This window comes from Oncorhynchus gorbuscha, linkage group LG18 (assembly GCF_021184085.1).
Source record: "Oncorhynchus gorbuscha isolate QuinsamMale2020 ecotype Even-year linkage group LG18, OgorEven_v1.0, whole genome shotgun sequence".
In the NCBI taxonomy this organism is placed as follows: Eukaryota; Metazoa; Chordata; class Actinopteri; order Salmoniformes; family Salmonidae; genus Oncorhynchus; species Oncorhynchus gorbuscha.
In genome coordinates, this window is record NC_060190.1 from 2,395,855 (window position 1) to 2,409,713 (window position 13,859).

Below are 13,859 nucleotides of genomic sequence, written 5' to 3' on the forward strand. Positions count from 1 at the left end.
GAATGCTCATTTCATTGTGTACACGGATGCAAGTCAAACAGGACTTGGAGCAGTCTTGGCTCAACAAACAGGACTTGGAACAGAAGAAGTTCTTGCCTATGCAAGTCGCACCCTTAATTCAGCCGAAAGGAATTATTCAACGACTGAAAGGGAGTGCCTCGCTGTGGTCTGGGCTTTGGAGAAATGGAGCTACTACTTGGAGGCAAAGATCTTCACCGTTGTCACAGACCATGCTGCTCTGCAGTGGGTTCTGGCATCAGGCAAGACCAACAGCCGTCTTATTCGCTGGTTTATCAGACTGCAGAAGTTTGACTTCATCATTGAGTATCGCAAAGGAAAACTGAACGTTGTACCAGATGCCCTTTCTCGGATTACAGAGACTGCCAATGTTTGTCCTCCCTTGTGCAGTACTTATACTACCGCTAAATGTCTGGATGATTCCTTTCCTCTGGATGATGAGAGTGTATGGAGAGCACAGCAGAAGGATGCTGCCATCATGGCGATCCACAAGAGTCTGTCTGAAGAAGACTCCAAGAGTCACTTCAATGATAAGTATAGCATAATTCAGGATAAAGTGTATCGAAAAACTCCAAGAGGAGATGGAATACACAGCACGCATTATCGCGTCTTCATTCCCTCTACATTGTGTGACCAGATAATCCAAGCTTATCATGACAATCCCATGAGTGGCCATCTTGGAGTTTTTAAAACTTATCGAAGACTACAAGAGGTGGTTTACTGGCCAGGCATGTGGGTTGATACCCGGAAGTTTGTACAGCAGTGTGAAGTCTGCCAGAAATACAAACCAGACATTGGCAGACCTGCCGGGAAAATGCAGCAGACTGTGGTGAACCATCCAAATGAAATGTTGGGAATTGACCTCATGGGACCTTTTCCTCCCAGCCGGGGACACGGAATGAATTTTTATTGGTGGTAGTGGACTACTACACACACTGGGTGGAGTTGTTTCCCCTCCGCAAAGCTACTGCATCAGCCATTGCTCTAATTTTGCGAAGGGAGGTTTTTACCAGATTTGGAATTCCAGACCAAATCCTCTCTGACCGAGGTCCGCAGTTCATATCAGGAATCTACAAAGAGCTCTGTACCTACTGGGGTGTAATTGCCAAGTTGACCACAGCCTATCATCCTCAGACCAACCTGACCGAGAGGGTAAACCGAACCCTGAAGGGGATGATTGCTTCATTCGTGGGGGATCAGCACACAAGGTGGGATCAGCATCTCCCTGAATTTCGCTTTGCACTGAACTCTGCCGTGCAGGAGACTTCTGGGGTCACTCCCGCCGAACTCCACCTGGGAAGACCACTAAAAGGTCCGATGGACAGGGTCTTGCAAAGTTCGAATGTTTCACCTGACTGCCCAGCATTTGATGCCGTACAACACCACCACACCTTGCTAGCCAGAGTGGAGGCCAGCAAAACCAAAGCCAAACAACGACAGCTGAGAAACTATGACAAACATAGACGAGATGTGTGTTTTCCACCCCAGTCTCGTGTCTGGGTACGTTCACATCATCTGTCAAAGGCGTCTAAGAAGTTCACTGCCAAGCTAGCTTCGAGATGGAAAGGTCCATACCGTGTAGTGCAGCAGTTGGGACCAGTGAACTACTTGGTCTGTTTGGAGGACACTGGGGAAGATGTCAGGACAGTGCATGTTGTTGACCTAAAGCCCTGCTACCCTACGGCAGAAGAGCTGGATCGCAGGCAAAAGCAACACCTGCAGGACCTCTTCGTGGAGGACTCGGATGAGGAGGACTTCCCTGGTTTTGTGTAGCAGGAACATGAACCTGTCAATGCCTGCATCCTCTCTGTTTCTACAGGCATTGTTTTTTCATGGGGGGAGGAGTGTGGCGAAATCTGCTCGGAGCCTTCACCGTGCGCTGCCACTTTAAGAGCGCATGAGCAGTAAGGAAGGAGGAAATAAAGAGAGCTTGTTCAGCTGTTTGGGGAGGAGCTCTTGGGAGGCGCGACAGTTTGATTGTGTGTGCTGCAGAAGTTTTGTTTGTTTTCAGCGTTTGAAGTTTATAAAGTATTTAACTCTATCATCGGTGTGATCGCTTTAGATCGTGGTTGTTTTTGTTTGGGACCGCGCCCGTTATGGATCGCATGGATTAGCAGCAACATTGTTGCGAAGCTTAAACCAACAAACCATCGGACAGTCAGACACCGGCAGGCCTGAAGACCACAGCTAAGATTGATCTTTTTCTCTCTCTTTCTCTTCGCTCTCATTCCAGTGCTTTACCCTGCAACAGACTCTCTATTTGTTAAATGCACTGCCCATTGAAGTTCATTAGAGCTGGACTATTATTTCCCTGCCAGAAGTATTTGGATGGACATTTTAGTAGGTTACTTGCAAGCTGTATATTATGTGAACTGTTGAGGTGGGGTGTACTAATGACATGTGGCCGTGAAGACTGTGGACATTTTTAAGGCCTTTGTTGTGTCGATGAACACCCCCCACATTCATACCCTCTGCACTCACCCACTAGAAAATAATACAGATTATTGCAAATCCTATATTGATGACTGGGTTCGTTCTTGTATGAAGTTGCTGTTGAATTGCTCTGCCATTATTAGTATTAGTATTATTGTATGAGGTATTCTTGTTTGGGTTACCCCTGTGCTGTGATGTGGGTTTTATATGGTGTGTATTCTTTTTTTCTCTCCACTGGCTATCTGGTAAACAGGCTACACTCTAGGCAGTCTCTTCTGCTGATGTGTGTGGGTCTGGTAGTGGTACTCTCTCTATTCTACTCTTTTCCTTTTGGCAGGGTTAATACCTGCCTGGCGCCCGAACAAAATCTTTCTTTACCCCTCTCTTAAGAAATACCGCTACAGCCTCCACATTGACTCTGTACTGGTACCCCCTGTATATAGCCTCCACATTGACTCTGTACTGGTACCCCCTGTATATAGCCTCCACATTAACTCTGTACTGGTACCCCCTGTATATAGCCTCCACATTGACTCTGTACTGGTACTTCCTGTATACAGCCTCCACATTGACTCTGTACTGGTCCTTCCTGTATACAGCCCCCACATTAACTCTGTACTGGTACCTCCTGTATATAGCCTCCACATTAACTCTGTACTGGTACCTCCTGTATACAGCCTCCACATTAACTCTGTACTGGTACCCCCTTTATATAGCCTCCACATTGACTCTGTACTGGTACCCCCTGTATATAGTCTCCACATTGACTCTGTACTGGTACCCCCTGTATATAGCCTCCACATTGACTCTGTACTGGTACCCCCTGTATATAGCCTCCACTATGACTCTCTGTCGGTACCCCCTGTATATAGCCTCCACATTGACTCTCTGTCGGTACCCCCTGTATATAGCCTCCACATTGACTCTGTACTGGTACCCCCTGTATATAGCCTCCACATTGACTCTGTACTGGTACCTCCTGTATATAGCCTCCACATTGACTCTGTACTGGTACCCCTGTATATAGTCTCCACATTGACTCTGTACTGGTACCCCTGTATATAGCCTCCACATTGACTCTGTACTGGTACCCCCTGTATATAGCCTCCACTATGACTCTCTGTCGGTACCCCCTGTATATAGCCTCCACATTGACTCTCTGTCGGTACCCCCTGTATATAGCCTCCACATTGACTCTGTACTGGTACCCCCTGTATATAGCCTCCACATTGACTCTGTACTGGTACCCCCTGTATATAGCCTCCACATTAACTCTGTACTGGTATCTCCTGTATATTACCTCCACATTGACTCTTTACTGGTATCTCCTGTATATAGCCTCTACATCGACTCTGTACTGGTACCCCCTGTATATAGCCTCCACATTGACTCTGTACTGGTACCTCCTGTATACAGCCTCCACATTAACTCTGTACTGGTACCTCATGTATATAGCCTCCACATTGACTCTGTACTGGTACCCCCTGTATATAGCCTCCACATATACTCTGTACTGGTACCTCATGTATATAGTCTCCACATTGACTCTGTACTGGTACCCCCTGTATATAGCCTCCACATTGACTCTGTACTGGTACCTCCTGTATATAGCCTCCACATTGACTCTGTACTGGTACCCCCTGTATAGAGCCTCCACATTGACTCTGTACTGGTACCCCCTGTATATAGCCTCCACATTAAGTATGATGTATCCACTGATTATACCAAACATCTGGAACACCTTCCTAATATGGAGTTGGACCCTCCCCTTTTCCCCTCAGAACAGCCTCAATTCGTCGGGGCATGGACTGTACAAGGTGTCGAAAGCATTCCACAGGGTTGCTGGCCCATGTTGACTCCAATGCTTCCCACAATTGTGTCAAGTTGGCTGGGTGTCCTTTGGTTGCAGTGGGTTCTCCTCAGAGGAGGATGGGGAGGACCATCGTCCTCAGTTATTTTCAGAAAAATAAAAAAGGTAAAATATTTAAAAGTGGTCCTTTTTAGATAAATCTATACAAAATATAATCACGTCACCAAATAATTTATTAAAACATACTATTTTGCATCCTCCTCTGGGTACATTGACTTCAATACAAAACCTAGGAGGATTATGGTTCTCAAGGCTTCCATATACTTACACAGTTATTATGACAACTTCCGGAGGACATCCTCCAACCCATCAGAGCTCTTGCAGCATGAACTGACATGATGTCCAACCAATGAAAGGATCAGAGAATGTATCTAGTACTGAAAGCATAAGCTACAGCTAGCTAGCACTACAGTGCATAACATGTGGTGAGTAGTTGACTAAAAGAGAGAAATACAATAGTTGAACAGTTTTGAACAAATTATTTTATTCCAAAATGAAGGAGAAGCGAGAGATATTTCGTCATTTATTTTCCACTTTCAGTTTCACTTACTTAGCTAGCAAATGCAGCTATCTAGTTTAGTCTACTCAAACACTTGGCTCAAACAGAGCGATGCTATGTTAGCTAGCTGGCTATGACTATCCAACACAACACTGGAACTCTTCCAAGTCAAGGCCAGCTTTTGGTTTGACTAATTTATTGCCACTGGGACCCTCCAAGGTAAGTGCTAAACTGCTTACTGACTGTACACTGTAACGTTACTGCATGATTGTAGCAGGTTTTTAAACGAGTTCTATTAGCTCTGTTGACTATGATGTTATTTTAGCTAATATGGTGACAACAATGTAAGCAGTGAAATGGTTTGGCTTGGAAAGGTTTTTTCTCCTGGTCACATACAGCTGATGTGTTGTGCATTGAAGTACAGAAACAAAGCGAGAAGGTGATAAGAGGAGAGCACATAGATGCAAGAAGGAATACAACGTGTCTGTAATGAAAGTGAACTGTGTTTATGCATGATCAGGGGTGTATTCATTCCGCCGATTCTGTTGACAAACGTTTAAATGGAACAAAACGGGGATAAACATACCTGAATTTGTCCAGTGATATCTCTATTTCAGCTAGATGCAGGCGAGAGTGTGCAAGGCAGTATTGAATGTGTCACTGTCTGTCTATGTGTCACTGTCTGTCATCGCAAAATGTTCTCTCGACCTGTGTGAACCTACATTCTAAACTTTCATTCATAGGCTAGGTTGCTACCTCATGATAGGTATAGGGACAATTAGAGTATCATGTAGTAGCCTAAACCTATTGCTGTTACATTGAACAGGGTGAGGGACATATGAATGACAGTCGTCCAATATGCTGTAATAGAATTAAGGCCATGCTCATGGAAAAACAAATCGTCCTGCCTCATCTTAAACGGCACAAACCACCACTGTTTGGGTGGTGGACCACTCTTGGTACACATGGGAAACTGTTGAGCTGAAAAACCCAGCAGCGTTGCAGTTCTTGACACAAACCGGTGCACCTGGCACCTACTACCATACCCTGTGCAAAGTAACTTAAATATTTTGTCTTTAAGGGAATAGTATGGTCACATGTAAGATAAAAAAGAATGTGAAAAATTAACAGAGAAAATGTATATCAACACACTACCTATTCATATAAGTATTTATTAATCATCTACATTTTCATATTGAGCTTCTACGTCTGTGTACAGGAACGTATTATTTGGAAGAGAAAATGTATCAGCTTATTATTAAATAATTATGACGTTCTTTCCAATACAAAAAGTGTAGTAACTATTGTTTCCAAGCTGCGTTACCCACTCCAGCCAGCAGATGGCGATGAGCGTCTTTCAGTTGTCTCTTCTTGCGTGACGTATAATGGACTGGACGGACGCTTCTTCAGGAACAACAAGGCGCCAACTCTTTCGACCACCTCGGTAGCTTGCTAGCCAACATAAAAGTGAAAGATTGACGCTTTAGACCATCTTAATGTACATTATCTAATCTCAGTGTTTTAAACACAGTTCTGTTGATCTATTAACTGGTTAACTGTAACCTAATTTGCAAACTTGTTCAAGATTTATGCTGAGCCTAGCACTAGGCTATTCGCTAATGCTAACTAGCTAGCTAACATCCCTGACCATGAGTTCATTAAACTACTCATCCCTGCTATAGAAGAGGAGGTCTGCTGTTTGGAGAAAGACGTTCTGGCGCTGAACATTGAAGAAGAGGATGAGGTTACAGTGAAAGAAGAGAAAGGACCTTTTAGAATGAAAAAGGAGGAAGATTGTTATAGTGAAGGAAGAAGATGCTGTTATATGAAAGAACATTTCAGAAAACGAAAAAGGAGGAAGATGAGACTGTTATAGTGAAGGAAGAAGATGCTGTTATTATGAAAGAACATTTCAGAATGAAAAAGGAGGAAGATGAGACTGTTATAATGAAGGAAGAAGATGCTGTTATAGTGAAAGAACATTTCAGAATGAAAAAGGAGGAAGATGAGACTGTTATAATGAAGGAAGAAGATGCTGTTATTATGAAAGAACATTTCAGAATGAAAAAGGAGGAAGAGGAGACTGTTATAATGAAGGAAGAAGATGCTGTTATAGTGAAAGAACATTTCAGAATGAAAAAGGAGGAAGAGGAGACTGTTATAGTGAAGGAAGAAGATGCTGTTATTGTGAAAGAACATTTCAGAATGAAAAAGGAGGAAGAGGAGGCTGTTATAGTGATAGAAGAGAAAGAACCGTTTAGAGAGGAAGAGGATGCTATCTCAATAAAGGTGAAGGAGGAAGACGTTTTTGGAGTGAAAGAGGAAGAGACAGAATATCAGATTAACACCAGTGAGTACTGTCTTTAACAGGGACACAAACTATGCCGTTGTTGAACTAATGTGTGGTTTTAAAGTGTTATTCTACTGAAGTTCTACACTTGAATATGTTGTTCAGTACTGTAGGAATTGTTAAAAGGTCAATCTGCCATTGGTTCATATATTTTAGGGACTTTTCAATTCGATGTATTGAATTCTCCATGTGGTCTACATTAAAGTTCCCCTCATCTAGTATAACAGGCTTTTAAAATTCAATATTGAAGCATAATCTCTACTTAAAATATCAAAGGGACATATTCATGCCTCTTGTAAGACCCTATGATTTTATGAGACGGTTATAAGTTTACTACTCATTTTGATGTTCTCATTAACACAGGAGAGAGACATGACTATGGTGGATCCTCTGGGGAGCTTCAACAACATCCTGATGCTGACGAGGAAGAGAAGAGTCTCTCCAGATCAGAACACCAGATGGTACAGCTTGGTCTGGTCTAGCATACAGCTTTCTCTCTCTGGGTCTGGTCTAGCTCTCTCTGGGTCTGGTCTAGCTCTCTCTGGGTCTGGTCTAGCTCTCTCTGGGTCTGGTCTAGCTCTCTCTGGGTCTGGTCTAGCTCTCTCTGGGTCTGGTCTAGCTCTCTCTGGGTCTGGGCTGGGTTTCTGTAAAGCACTTTATGACAACAGTGACATCAGCATCCAGAGCCAGAGAAGAGTCTCTCCAGATCAGAACACCAGATGGTACAGCTTGGTCTGGTCTAGCATACAGCTTTCTCTCTCTGGGTCTGGGTTTCTGTAAAGCACTTTATGACAACAGTGACATCAGCATCCATAATGATGTGCGTCTGTGTCCCCTCTTTATGGTTACCAGGACAACACTAGCCCTTCCTCCCTCCCGGAGTCCCTGTATCGTGCCTCTCCCGGTAGCACCTTACTGCTGGGTATGAAGAGGTTGTCTGTGCTGCTGGTGGACTGCAGGAAAACAACGGGGCTGAGTGGAACTGTGAGAGGAGGAGAAGAGAAGAAAGGATCAGATTTGACACATCAAAGTAAGTGCTGTAGTTTAGTTTGAACAAATACAATAGATCTGCCCACCGGTATCTGTTACCAGGACAACCAGCAGAGTTCTGTTGGTTGACAGGAAGATAGACTGGTGTATATGGATGTTATGAATATCATAACACTGAAAAAGGATTCTGCCAATGAAAAGAGAGAAACCAATAGACCATATAAAACCTTGATGAAAGTTAGCTTTGGAGAGAAAGTTTCAAGATGATCCAATGTAAGGTGCTTTTTTTACAAAAACTTTTCCTTAAAACATTATGGATGTTACATTGCCTGTCCCAGTCAAACCCCCTATCTTTACAAGACTGTAGAACAGGCAAACTAAACTCAAGACTTTGGTAATTAATTAACTAGTACTGAAGAAAAGCTGTGATCAGGCTGCCCACTCAAACAAAAGCTTCAAACTGTAACCATTGCTGGCGACCTGGTTCAGGTTATCAATCAACCTACCAGGGTAGTGGCAAACAGTAGAGGAATGAAATCATCAACATGGTTTGATCATATCTTTACTAATGCTGCAGAAATGGGTTTTAAAGCAGTATCCAGATCCATCAGATGTAGTGATCACAATATAGGAGCCATGTCTAGGAAAACCACCGTTCCAAAGGCTGGGACTAATATTGTGTATAAGAGGTCATACAATTTTATGTAGTGATTCCTATGTTATTGATGTAAATAATATTTGTTGGTCTGTGGTGTGTAATGATGAGCAACCAGACGCTGCCCTTGACACATTTGAAGCTGCTTATCCCAGTTACTAATAAGCAGCACCCATTAAGAAAATGACTGTAAAAACTGTTAAATACACGTGGATTGATGAGGAATTAAAAAATGGTATGATGAAGAGGGAGGCAAAAGAGATGGCAAATAGGTCTGGCTGTATAACTGATTGGCAAATGTATTGCAAATTGAGACATCATTTGACTAAACTGAATAAAAAGAAGAAACTACACAATGAACCAAAGATAAATGACATGAAGAATGAAACTTATTGCTCAATGAAAGTCTATATCTAACAGAAGTGGGTGAAACGAACTTACCACCCTAACAACCAAACAATGAACAGGTGAAAACAATTAGACAAAACCAAACGAAAAAGGATCGGTGGCAGCTAGTAGACCGGCGACGACGACCGCCGAGCGCCACCCGAACAGGGAGGGAAGCCACCTTCGGTAATATTCGTGACACCTATTGCAAATTGAGAAATAATGTGACTAAACTCAATATAAAGAATAAACTACACTATGAAACAAAGATAAATGACATGAAGAAGGATAGTAAAAATCTTTGGAGCATCTTCAATGAAATTTTGCGCAAATAAAATCAACAATGACAAGTCACTGGTGTCTGACAACGTGGATGGAAAATTGAGGATAATAGCAGCCGATATTGCCATTCCTATTTGCCTTGTCTTTAATTTAAGCCTACTAGAAAGTGTGTGCCCTCAGGCCTGGAGGGAAGCTAAAGTCATTCCACTACCCAAGAATAGTAAAGCTCCCTTTACTGGCTTAAATAGCCGACCAATCAGCCTTAAATAGCCGACCAATCAGCCTGTTACCAACCATTACAATTTTGGAAAAAATATATTTGACCTGATACAAAGTAAACAAATATAGACGTTCAGCTTATAGGGAAGTTCATTCAACTAGCACAGCACTTACAAATGACTGATTGGCTGAGAGACATTGATGATAAAAATGGCTTTACACCTCCTGCTATATTGTGGATAAAGAGTTTTTCTTTTAAAATATAACCTTTATTTAACTAGGCAAGTCAGTTATAAACAAATTCTTTTTTTCAATGATGGCCTAGGACTGCCTTGTTCAGGGGCAGAACGACAGAGTTTTTTACCTTGTCAGCTCAGGGTTTCGATCCAGCAATCTTTCGGTTACTGGCCTACCGCTCTAACCACTAGGCTACCTGCCGCCCCAGAGCTACCTGTCTAACAGGACACAGAGAGTGTTCTTTAATGGAAGCTTGTACAACAAAATCAAGTTTGAATCAGGAATTCCCCAGGGCAGCTGTTTGGCACCTACTTTTTAAAATCTTTACCAACAACATGCCAATGACATTTGAGTAAAGCCAGTGAGTCTATGTATGCGTTGACTCAACACTGTACATGTCAGCTACTACATCGACTGAAATGACTTCAACACTTAACATAGAGCTGCAGTTAGTATCAGAATGGGTGTCAAGGAATAAGTTAATCCTAAATATTTCTGATTACCTTAAAACCTCTTGGTGTTAGGGGGCACTATTTTCATTTTTGGAAAAAAAACGTCCCCGTTTTAAACGGGATATTTTGTCAGTAAAAGATACTAGAATATGCATATAATTGACAGCTTTGGATAGAAAACACTCTAATGTTTCCAAAACTGTAAAGATATTGTCTGTGAGTATAACAGAACTGATGTTGCAGGTGAAAGCCTGAGAAAAATCCAATCCGGAAGTGCCCCAGGTTTTGAAAGCGCTGTGTTCCAATGACTCCCTATATGGCTTTGAATGTACCATCAACAAGCTTATGCTTTCTACGTATTCCCCAAGGTGTCTACAGCATTGTGACGTAGTTTTACGCATTTCTATTGAAGAATAGCCGTATGGGGGCACATTGCGTAAGTGGTCACATGGTGGCTCCGAGAGAGATTCTCGCGTAAAGTGCAGAGGTAGCCATTACTCCAATCGGTCCTTGAGAAAAAGGAATTGTCCCGACGGATATATTATCAAATAGATATTAGAAAAACACATTGAGGATTGATTCTAAACAACGTTTGCCATGTTTTTGTCGATATTATGGAGCTAATTTGGAATATTTTTCGGAATTGTGACTGCAATTTCCGGGCGATTTCTCAGCCAAACGTGAAGAACAGAGCTATTTCGCCTACAAAAATAATATTTTGGGAAAAAATGAACTTTGGCTGTCTACCTGGGAGTCTCGTGAGTGAAAACATCCGAAGTTCAAAGGTAAACGATTTAATTTGATTGCTTTTCTGATTTTCGTGACAAGTTTGCCTGCTGCTAGCAAGGCATAATGCTATGCTAGGCTATGATAAACTTACACAGACGCTTGTCTAGCGTTGGCTGTAAAGCATATTTTGAAAATCTGAGATGACAGGGTGATTAACAAAAGGCTAAGCTATGTTCCAATATATTTCACTTGTGATTTTCATGAATAGGAATATTTTCTAGGAAGATTTATGTCCGTTGCGTTATGCTAATTAGTGTCAGATGATGGTAACGGTCCCGTTCACGGGCTGGGTGTCACTACAGGTTAAGTTACATGGCCTACTATGCTAATTCTGTAGCGGTATTGTTAGAGAGGGCTAAATAAATATTTTGTTGGTGCGCCAGGCAGGTATTTTGTTGGTGCGCCAGGCAGGTATTAACCCTAGTTATTAAACTTAGTGATTACCTATTATAACATTATTATTATAAAATATTATTAAAACCGAAAGGATGAGAGTAGAATAGATAGAGTAGCGCTTCCAGACACATTCTAAACATGATGTCTTAAAGGAGGACTGTAGCATCTAATGATGAAACATTATGGAGTCTTAAAGGAGGACTGTAGCATCTAATGATGAAACATTATGGAGTCTTAAAGGAGGACTGTAGCATCTAATGATGAAACATTATGGAGTCTTAAAGGAGGACTGTAGCATCTAATGATGAAACATTATGGAGTCTTAAGCTTTAATTTGTGGCATTATGGATTCTTAAAGGAGGACTTGCACTTGTGAATGCATGAAAGTTAAATATTTCAAAAAAATATATATATATATTTTGCACTCTGCAATTTCACCGGATTTTGTTGAAATGTTCCGCTAGCGGAATCCCTAGCCATAACAGGTTTTAATGTGTTTGAGCCAATCAGTTGTGTTGTGACAAGGTAGGGGTGGTATACAGAAGATAGCCCTATTGGGTAAAAGACAAAGTCCATATTATGTCAAGAGCAGCTCAAATAAGCAAAGAGAAACAACAGTCCATCATTACTTTAAGGACCACCACAAGAATGGAAGTTCCAGAGTTACTTCTGATGCATAAGTTCATTAGAGTTACCAGCCTTAGAAATTGCAGCCCAATAAATGCTTCACAAAGTTCAAGTAACAGACACATCTCAACATCATCGGTTCAGAGGAGACTGCGTGAATCAGGCCTTCATGGTCCAATTGCTGCAAGGAAACCACTACTAAAGGACACCAATAAGAAGAAGAGACTTGCTTGGGCCAAGAAACACGAGCAATGGACATTAGACCGGTGGATATCTGTCCTCTGGTCTGATGAGTCCAAATTTGAGATTTTTGAATCCGAGCGTCATGTCTTTGTGAGACGAGGAGTAGATGAACAGATTATCTCCGCATGTGTGGTTCCCACCGTGAAGCATGGAGGAGGAGATGTGATGGTGTGCGGGTGCTTTGCTGTTGACAATGTCATTGATTTATTTATTCAAGTCACACTTAACCAGCATGGCTTCCACACCATTCTACAGCTATATGCCATCCCATCTGGTTTGGGCTTAGTCCCACTGTTATTTGATTTTCAACAGGACAATGACCCAACACACCTCCAGGCTGTGTAAGAGGTATTTGACCAAGAAGGAGAGTAATGGAGTGCTGCATCAGATGACCTGGCCTACACAATCCCCCAACCTCAACCAAATCAAGAGGGTTTGGGATGAGTTGGATCGCAGAGGTGAAGGGAAAGCGGCCTACAAGTTCTCAGCATATGTGGGAATGCCTACAAGACTGTTGGAAAATAATTCCAGGTGAAGCTGTTTGAGAGAAAGCAAGGGTGGCAACTTTTGAAGAATAAAATATATATTTTGATTTAACACTTGTGGTTACTACATGATTCCATATGTTTTTTAATAATTTTGATGTCTTTATTATTCTACAATGTAGAAAATAGTAAAAAATAAAGAAAAGCCCTTGAATGAGTAGGTGAGTCCAAACTTGTGACTGGTTCAGCTCCAGTGGACATTCCTGCAGTCAGCATGCCAATTGCCCGCTCCCTCAGAGATCTGTGGCATTGTTGTGTGAACAAACTGCACATTTTCGATGTAGCCTTTTATTATCCCCAGCACAAGGTGCACCTGTGTAATAAGCAAGCTGTTCAATCAGCTTCTTGATATGCCTCACCTGTCAGGTGGATGGATTATCTTGGCAAAGAATACATGTTGACTAACAGGGATGTAAAAAATTCTGCAATATTTTTTGTTCAGCTCATGAAACATCCAACACTTTACATGTTGCGTTTATATTTTTGTTTTTTTTTGTTACTATCAGTTTTAGGAACATTTACCCAAAATATGACATCAGCGATAATCAAAATGTTGAAAATCTGTGAATGTCTAAATAAGAAATTGGTCCAATTAAACAGCAATGTGTCGAACCCTTTCAACAACGGGGAGATGTTACTGATGTGCTTTGTATCTGCGACGTAAAAACTAGTTTTGGTCTTCCACACAAAATGACTTCTTTAGTTATTTTATGTTTAAGGAAGTGTGTAGGTCACATTCTGTATCATACAGCTATGAAAGTTATATATTTAGAACCACCTGTTCAATTGGAATCCAGCGACGTCTGTGTCTTCAGTGTCCTATAACTGTCTAGTTTTTTGTGTTCTGACTTGTAAAACAGGATGAAT

At 41.8% G+C, this 13,859-nt stretch overlaps 1 pseudogene; it reads left to right on the plus strand.

Annotated features, from left to right (window-relative positions):
• The first annotated feature begins 6,676 nt into the window (after window positions 1-6,676).
• Window positions 6,677-13,859, plus strand: part of LOC124002817 — a 49,752-nt pseudogene continuing 42,569 nt past the window's right edge.